Here is a 9,428-nt window from a genome sequence, read left to right as displayed (position 1 = left end):
GTTTCACAGACAGAAGCAGCACGCCAGCACAGCCAACATTAAAACGGAGGGCACACTACGATTTGCATTGACACAAAAGTGATCTGGGCAGACGTCGTTCCCTCCATAACGCAAAAAGTGGCAAAGCGCTTTTGGGTTGAGAGGACGCAAGAAGGTTTTTGTTTTGTGCCTTGATGTCAAGCTGAGAAAGTATCTTTAAACACTTTGCTTAGTTTCTCGAGAGACTGCCAAAAAGCAGTTCCCTCCCTTTTGTCTGAAGCCAGCTGAAAGGGCATCTCAACAGGAGCACCTGGCAGCGGTGGGATTCAAACCCACGCCCCCAAAGAGACTGGAGCCTTAATCCAGCGCCTTAGACCACTCGGCCACGCTACCCGCTGTGTGCTGTCTCTTTGTCTCATTACTTGCCCAGAGGAAGCCGGGTGGGTTTTGCTCTTGTCGCCCGATTTAGTGGCGTTATGACCGTGGAACCGACTGCACCTGCTTTTTCTGAGATGCTTCCCCTCTCATGGCGAGATCTCGACTTCTTTAACACCTCTGGATAAAGATCTTCTGTGGAGCAGGTTTCAGACCTCTGCGTACAGCACCCTTGATGTCATTTTATTTTTACAGCAGCCGCATCCAGAAAGTTGTGTCTTTTACGTTTTATTTGAACAACAAAACTACATACAACACAAACAAGAGCACATATAACATATCAAGAAAATCGTCAGGGGCACATGCTATAATACAATTACACTTTATGAAAAACGATTACACAAGGTAAATAAAGATAAGGTCCGCACAGCTTGTTCTTACATTTCGAAAGAGTCCGTAAATACCCCTTTACGTCTATTTTGAACTGTTCAAACGTAGGACTCTTCCCAGACCATTTCACTTTATACCACATTCCTAAACGAGGATGCTTCTCCTGTTTTAGAACTATTTTGGGCGGTATGGCTTATACAGCACACCCACAGTATTCTAATGGTGGACTGCAGATCTGTGCTATAGTTCAGTCGAATTCAAAGGATCCAGCAATCGTTGCCAACGATAAGCTCCGGCAGTGCTCCTCTGTAAAGCAGACTGTTCGGATCGGTTATGTGGGACGGCACTTCGATACTAAGATCATTTGCAGTACACTCAAAAAACATAGATGAAGAAGGTGTCACAGTAAGGTGAACCCTATGGGCGAGGGATGTTCCTGCCTCGTGTACGACTATACCACCTAGCAATACAAACGGGGTGCTAGGGCCCCTCTACATTACCACAGGTTCTGTTTATCTCCTAGAATCACCAATGCACACATAGACCAGCGACAAGCATTTGTATTGTATAAGTGCCCTTTTTATTTTCCAACTACATTCACATGCACTATCACCCAAAAACACAACGAAAACAGAATTCACAGCAGCAAAAGGTCCTTCCCAGGGTCATAATGAATACAGAGGGGCAGCAGTCTTTCCTGTAAAATATTAAAGAGAGGTCACTCGAACGTCTCTACTTAGTACCTGTAGTCTCTGATGGCCCACTTTGAGGAGAGGGGTATCACCCAGTCCTATTTTCCCAGTCTCTGTTCAGGTTACAATAGAAATCCTCTGCGACTGTATTACATTCCTCTCAGTTTGAATCGGCTAGCTGTGCCAGTTTCCTTGTTCCTCACCTTCAGGTGTTAAAAGTCTGTACAGTACCTCTGTTTCAATGCCAATGTCTCTCGTTGTCGTCAGTTACTGAACCAGTAGATCCTTGCCTCCAGGTATTAGAAGTCTCTGCAGAGTTCCTCCGGGGTCTTGCACTCTGCAGCTTCCCTTGTGCTGCCTGTGTCGTCTCCAGGATCCAGTGGGAATCGGGAGCCCCCTCTGTTCTGTCTCAGGTCTTTTTATCCCTCTCCTTAGCCAATCCCTTTCAGGGGGGTTTCCACTGTCCCTGTCAGAATCAGGCCTGCCCAGTATTTTTCCAGGAGGAAGCTTGTGTTGTTTGAGGGGTGTGGGAGTGCTGAGCTAGGTGTCATGGAACCTTATCAGTTCACCCCTTGGTCTGGCTAAAACTGGCTCAGCGACTCCTCACACCTCCAAGTCTCGATACCTAATTGCTCCCTGAACGACTTGGGTTTGACTGTTTTTACTGACTGTTCCTGTATTAATTGGGACAACTGCAGTCACCCCCTTGAGTGAGAGGCAACATTGACACCATCCTGGAATTCAACATAACCTAATCAATCACAGCCTGTTACTGCCTCAATGACCCACACCCTGTAACACAAATCAACATAACCCAATCAATCCCAGCCCGTGACTGCCTCAATGACCCACATCCTGCGACACAAGCTTCACCTGGAGCACAATGGCTGTGTTTTCAGCTACGGAAACTTCCTGTTGACAAGTCGGTGTTTGTGTTGCTTTTTCTGCTCAATGGAGCTGTATTAATGCAGGCACACGTGCTTCCATGGCAAGTTATTTTATTAGTGCTCACAAACCAACACACTGCAGACACCTCTGATACTGTCACTGCTTGTGGACCCCGTGTTCCTGCCGTCAGCCTACTATACCATGTTCATGCACATCTAGAAATATTACTGCTGTAGTACAGGAGCGAAAGACGAAACGAAAGCACACCCAGTTTAAAAAGGCACATTTGTCAACTACTGAACTTCACAAGGATGGGATTCACACCCACATGTGCAGAGCACAATGGATTAGTAGTCCATCACCTTACCACTCCACCACCTCATCCCAGAAGTTAGCCTCCTGACATGAGTTAGTACTCAAGATGGTCGTCTTTCCTCTACTCAAGGATCATTTTCCTCTTCCACCTGCGATTTCACCATTTTCCTTGAAGATGTCAAACATAAAAAGCATATTGAGCTCCTTGGACTTGAAATTACCAGATAAAAGCCATTTCTCATCACTTGCTCAGCGAGCAGGCTCAGCGCACACAGAACGCAGGTATCTCAGAGCGGTGTGTCTAAGAGGCTGTAAAAGGATAGTGCTCTGTTGGTGCTGTGGCTTAGCTGGTTAATGTGCATGTCTAGTAAATAAGTTTCTGGGTTCAAATCACCACAGTGCTTTTCTCCTCTCTTGCCATGCAGAGTTGGTCGTTGTGGACAGCAACAGGTGTCTGCCTTAACTTTAATGGAAGTGTTCATTTCTGGAACAACTTTTTTAAAAACAAATTCCACACATATTGCGATAGATAAAATACTAATCTTCCCTGTCAGTGCAGAATAATTAGTGCCAGCTGGCATGAAAACGACAAAAATTTTTTTTTTGTCTTTAGCGTAAAACCTGTGAATGTAGAAGAAAAGATGACGAGTGTCAATTTTTATGGCACCGTGAGCTTGTCCTTCAGTCAAACACGTAGGTAATTCAAACACACCCAGAGATGCACTTTGAATTAGCTTTGACCTAAATACTATCTACTCCAGATGTGATTGGGCCTCTTTCCACATCCTGATATATGCAGAGAACACAAGCTTTTGGCACGAGTGAATATAAATGTAAACATAAATACTATTCAATATATCGGAATTTTGTTGTATTTAAAAAATATTTTAGCTGGGGATCCTCAAATCAGGAGTGTAGAAAAGAACACCGTTAAACACCGGGAGTGCAGAACGTGATAAAAGTGTTCTTTAAACAAAAAGTGAAAATAGTGAATTTGTCTTTCACTTAGACGTTCATTGAATGCTCAGTAAACGATAAAGCAGAGGCTCGTTTTGTGAATTCTCCTCGCATCAGATTGTCTTGCTTCGACCTTTAAATTGTACACTGTGTAGACCCTTCACTCTCCCTAACTCAATTAAAGAGCTGCAGGCAAAAGTGCCTGTCAGTTTAGTTCAGTGGTAGAGCACTTGCATCTCGTGTATAAGGCTTTGTTTTCTACTGCCACTCTGGATTTCTTTTTAAATGCAACATCTTATCTGTGATTGTCTTTCATGTGACGTCCCCCGTGTGTGAATTTCAGCATGACACATAAAATTGTTTGAGATGCTATTTTTAAAACAGACCAAACGAAAGACCTAGTAGCTAAATACAAGTAGAAAACACGTGAATCTAATTGAGAAAATTTGGACTGGAGCGATGTATAGTATTGTAATGGTTGGGGGTTCAGGCGGGCACCCTTGCCATTGCCACTTAAGTCAGCCCCCCACCGTCGGGGACTCAAACCTGCGACTGCCACCATAGCTCAACAGGGACCCAGCCGCTTGAGCTTAAGGACGGTCTCCCTTTAGTTCAACAGGCTGGGTCCCTGTTGAGTGATGCCAGAGGTCTGGGTTTGAGTCCCTGACGGTGGGGGACTGACCTGATGTGGCAGTGGCGAGGATGCCCATGTGAACCCTGGAGCGTTACATTGGTGTCAGCAGTGGAATGGGATAGCCCTTTGCTGAGGTTGGTGAGTTAAGCGGGGGAGAGTGTAACGCATACGGCCACCATTGAGTGTGTAAGAGCCGGCTTACCAGAGCGGTGATGTCACTGCCCTTCAATGTAATAGCAGGGCCACAGCCGCAGGACTGAGGGAGATTGCTCTTTAGCTCAACAGGCTAGGTCCCTGTTGAGTGATGCAGGAAGCCTGGGTTTGAGTTCCTGGTGGTGGGGGGCTGTTGTGAACACCGGAGTGCTACAGTATTACTAATAGCAGCACAAAGCTTACAGTGGTGGCTTTAGGGTATCAGAGCCAGTGGTGCAATGGATAATGTGTTTGACTTTGGCTCAGAAGATTGCAGGTTTGACTCCTCCCTGGCTCGTTAAGCTTTTAAACTACACTTCTCAGCGTACACAACCCTTCTATCGACTGGATGAGTCTCCCGTTACGTCTCCAATTCTTTCCGCACATTCTGCTTGTTTCACCACCGTTACTGTTGGACCACAGCCACAGAATCGAGGAGAGATACGGTTCCGATAAACTGTCTTAAATAATCATGTTTAAAAAGGTGACAAAGTTTATTTTTCTTTAACATAACCTTACATTTGCCTGTTCAGTTCAAGTTATTTTCTGTACCTGCAAATTCCCCAATTTTTCTGCTGTCTCCTGAGACAGACATGTGTCAAATCACAATAAGTAATACAATCTATTCAGTTAACACCCAGATGTAACAGAACACATTTAAGACTTACACCCCCTTTAAATATGTATTTCCTTCATTTCAGTTTTCTTACCTCCCCAGGATACCTGAAAGTTCACTATCCCATATTAAGGACTGTACATGCATTACCGGTAATACAGCTACTAATAAAGATATACATTAATCTTAATTATTAATAAATTACACTTTTATTAATAAAGACATGTATTCATCAAATTCATTGTGAATAGTTGTGGTGTCTAGAAAACAATTTTAGCTACAGTAAATATTTCAAGCGAGTGGTGCGTATGTTCGTTACTTTGTGACTATATTATTTCCACTACATTCAGAACAGTTCAAATGCGATCGACTGTTCCTCTACTGAACTACATAAACCCTGTGAAGAGGAGGTTTAAGTTAGTCTCCTACATCGGTAACATCTAATGGGCAGCATATGTTATTTTAGGTTTGTTGCAATTGAGAACAGGTTTAGTATGGAGCTGCTGACAAATTTCAGCAGCCACGTTCGATGCAATGACCCGTTGTAGGGTCATTGCCAATCAGCTGCAAGAAAAAAAAAACATAATTTGTGCCTTTATTAAAAAAAAAGAAAAACAGAGTAGTAGTTTATGTGGTAATTTCAGGTACAATGTAAGAACTTAAGTTAACTAGTCCCACAGTAATGCGTGGGGTCCTATCAATAGAACAAAAATACTTGTAACCCAAAAACACAACAACCACGATGCGAGAAAGCCTTCCGGGAACCTAGGTAAATCACTGTAGTAGTCTAACGACTACAGAAAATAAAATAAAAAAATACTTAAAGGAACAACTTCAAAACAAAAAGAACATTAAAAACAAATCTGGGAAACAACAAAAACAGAATTTAATGCGAGAGCTTTTTCAAGTCTTCAGTACCCCATCGTGCTCCCTTAGTCCCAGTAGACCTCTCGTCTAAGAAGATATCTCTCATCTATCTGTGTAGAGATCAGCTGGGGGTCCACAGCTGATGGGAATTTAAGTAGTGACCTGCGTCAGCTGCAAAGGAAAAAGTATAGGTTTATTCCATGCTGAAAGGAGAAGGAAACACAACGTGGACCCTTCTTCGGGTGTGACGTGGAATAAACCTTTACCTGTTCCTATGATGTTAATTTAGACTGGATCTCCAGCAAACACCTAACAGGCTACAATCCCGTTAGATAAGGTGTTAAGGACGACCTATAAGTAACAGTATCTAAAGTGGACGGTTGCTTTCGGTAGCTAAAGACAGACTACACTGCTCCAGGTGAGGCTCGAACTCACAACCTCGGCATTACTCCGCTGTGCACTGCTGTATAAGTACCGCGCGCTGACCGATTGCGCCACTGGAGCCACATAGACTACTTTCCCTTCACACACTGACGTTGCACAAACACAGGGTGAAAACGATTTCGGCATGTTTTCCGTCTCTCCGTGGGAGAAAGGGACAGTAAAAGAGCGAGGAAACTACAAGAAAAGAAAATGAAAAAATAGTGCTCACTGCCGAAGAGGGAGGAGAGAGATGGTCAGACACGTAAATCAGCCCGGCGGATTTACACTACAAATTTGTCATTTGTAGTGACATTTATGAGTCTTCATGTGTCTGAAACTGTCCAGTTTGTATTTTCGTTTCACAAATCCAGTAAACTTGAATAAGACAAGAAGGCACACTGCACATCTGCGGAACATCACGTCCGAGTTTACAGTAACACCAGAGATTGAAAGCGAAGCAGTTTTTTATTAAAGTTCAAGGAAACCTGAATATGTTTGCTAGAAGTATTTCAGAATCACAGTGAAATGTAGTACGATTGCTGCACAGATCTGCAGTCTGCAATTAGAATACGGTTTTTTGCGTTGTATAAAATATACCATTCAAAACTTTTCTAAAACTGCAGAGATACATTTCGGAATGCGTCTTCCTGTAAAAATAAAATATCTATTTTATTTGACGGGCGCTATAAGCAGAGTCTGAAGCCAGCTCCACAGAAGAACTATATTCTTTACTTCTCCTGCCATTGCAATTTGCCCACAGATTTTTTTTTCAAAATGTATTAGCCTTGATGGGAAAATAAATTAAACTGTGTGCGCGGTGGCCAAGTGGTAAGGCATCGGTCTCGTAAACCGAAGAGCGCGGGTTCAAACCCTGTCCGTGCCTGGTTTGCGTACCACGATATACCTTTATCTAAATCGTCAATTGTCTTGCAATGTAGAAATCTCTGTAATAATAAGAAAAGAAAAGTAGTTAATAATCCTTTGACAAAGTAACGGGCATCCTCACTGCTTGTCAGGATGGCTGAGTGGTCTTAGGTGCCAGCCTCAAGAACTCAATCGTGTGTAGTGACAGTTGTTATTCACAACCCGGATTTCTATGGAAGCCCGTTTCCGCCAGGGAGTAAAAAAAAAACCCGCTATGGTATCTCAGAATTGCGACTTAGTAACTCAGAATTCCTACTTTATATCTCACATTTGCGACTTCGAAATAGCCCATATTTCAATGTCTGTCCTTTTGTTATTGTAACGGATTCGGGTTCTAGGGCTTGTGCCCTCGCAGCTCCCACCCTTGTTCGTGCCTCACTGCATTGGCTCGAACCCAGGTCTTGCTAGCTGAGCTAAAGAAGACCTTTTTAAGTAAAAAAGGACATACAATGAGATACCATAGCGCGTTTTTTTTTTACTCCCTGACGGAAACGGGCTTCCATAGATTTCCCTTCATGTTCATTAAGATGTTTAATTTGTATGTTGCTTATATAAGAACAGTTTCTTCAAAAGTTCTGTCAATTAACAGTGGAGAGCTAGCCGATGTACGTTTTCATGAAAACTCTCTTTAAGGCGATTACAAGTATTTTGAGCAAATCTGCGTCATATTTTTTTAAAAAAGTTTAACTCAAGATGCAACAGCAGTATAAATGAATTCTTCCGCCCTACATTCCAAGATATGGAATCTTATTTTTCTTGAAGTGTCTGATGTTGGTCGTTATTGGAAATTGCCCGGTGATATCGACTCAGGTACTCAGTTGTTACGTGCTGTAATTCGATACATGCAAAGCATTTATATTCCCTCAAATTATTAATAAGGCCAATAATGTATTAAACATTACATGCCACTTTTTCTCTAGATGATGTTCACGATGGAACAGTGAGAAAGGCGTGCCTAGATGTGCTTGAACCAGCACCTTACTATCGTTTTAGTCCCGACCTGACCGCACTGAGCAATGGTACGACAGAGACTCCAACGGGTCGGTTTTCTCCTTTTACAGTTTTTGGGAAAAAAATAATCTGCACTTTTAAGCAAGTATTTTATTTCAAATTTTGCAAAGTGTAAGTTTTTCTTGGAAAACGTTGTTTCAGAAAGAAACTGAGTTGATGGGAATAGCCCTGTCAGTAGAATATCGAACTTTTCATCTCAGCTAGTTCTTCTGTGGAACAGGCTACGTACAGTACAACGCCTTTGATGTCATTTTATTTCTACAGCAGACGCATCCGGAATGTTTTTTTTTTTACTTTTTATTTGAACAACAAAATAAATTCAATATAAACAAGAGCACTTATAACATCAGTAGAATCGTCAATGGTACATAAAATAATACAATTACACTTTCTGAAAACGATTAAACTAGGTAAATCAAGATAAGGTCTGCACAGCTTTAATGTTCTTACATTTCGAAAGAGTCTGTAATTACCCTTTTTCGTCTATTTTGAACTATTCAAACTTAGGACTCGTACCAGACCATTTCACTCTACGTACAGTATATCTCTTTTCGTAACGAAAATGTATTTCCTGTCTTAGAAATGCTCTGGGCGGTATGTCTTGCACAAACGTGGACTGCAGATCTGTGATATTGTCGAATTCGAGGGATCCAGCAATCATACTGGATTTGACTGGGATTCTGAAATGTCTCTTGCAAAGGTATTTGGGTTTGCTTGAACATTTAATAAAAAAGTGATCTGAGACTTCCTAGCTTCCAGTCTATAATCTCACTGTAACTAAACTAGGATGTGATGTTTCGCAGATGTGCAGTGTGCCTTTACGCTTGGCATGTTCAAGACTATTCGTTGCGTGAGCTCCTCACTGCGTGTCCTGTACTGTATTGTGATTTCGTTGAGATTATCTACGAGGAGTACAGCGACTAGAACGCCTTGAACCTTTTTTTCGGTATATAAAAGAAAACGCTAAAGCACATACAAAGTAACTAACATTTCCTATATGTAGGTTTTCTGATTATATCTCTACTTTACTTAAATACCTTAGTGACAGGCGATTCTTTCCGATATTTGTTCAGGCGCGGTTATTGATCCCATACTAAAGATTATTTTTATAAAGAACATGTCACCTGCAAACTGGTATCGAGAAAGTTTTATAATATTACTTTTT

The 9,428-nt window shown here is 42.1% G+C and overlaps 3 non-coding genes across 3 annotated transcripts; 1 reads left to right on the top strand and 2 right to left on the bottom strand.

Moving 5' to 3' along the window:
* Nucleotides 1-290: 290 nt before the first annotated feature.
* trnal-aag (transfer RNA leucine (anticodon AAG)) lies at nucleotides 291-372 on the bottom strand. Its single transcript has one exon. It is a non-coding gene; the product is annotated as a tRNA-Leu (tRNA).
* Nucleotides 373-6,315: 5,943 nt separating this feature from the next.
* Nucleotides 6,316-6,409, bottom strand: trnai-uau (transfer RNA isoleucine (anticodon UAU)). Its single transcript has 2 exons — nucleotides 6,372-6,409; nucleotides 6,316-6,351 (listed from the first exon to the last, which is right to left on the bottom strand). It is a non-coding gene; the product is annotated as a tRNA-Ile (tRNA).
* Nucleotides 6,410-7,139: 730 nt separating this feature from the next.
* Nucleotides 7,140-7,211, top strand: trnat-cgu (transfer RNA threonine (anticodon CGU)). The gene has a single exon. It is a non-coding gene; the product is annotated as a tRNA-Thr (tRNA).
* The last annotated feature ends 2,217 nt before the right edge of the window (nucleotides 7,212-9,428 follow it).

The sequence above is a fragment of the Lepisosteus platostomus genome, chromosome 5 (assembly GCF_059453375.1).
Source record: "Lepisosteus platostomus isolate fLepPlt1 chromosome 5, fLepPlt1.hap1, whole genome shotgun sequence".
Lineage (NCBI taxonomy): Eukaryota > Metazoa > Chordata > Actinopteri > Semionotiformes > Lepisosteidae > Lepisosteus > Lepisosteus platostomus.
Note: the sequence above shows the minus strand (reverse complement) of the source record. Positions and strands in the feature narration are given on the sequence as shown.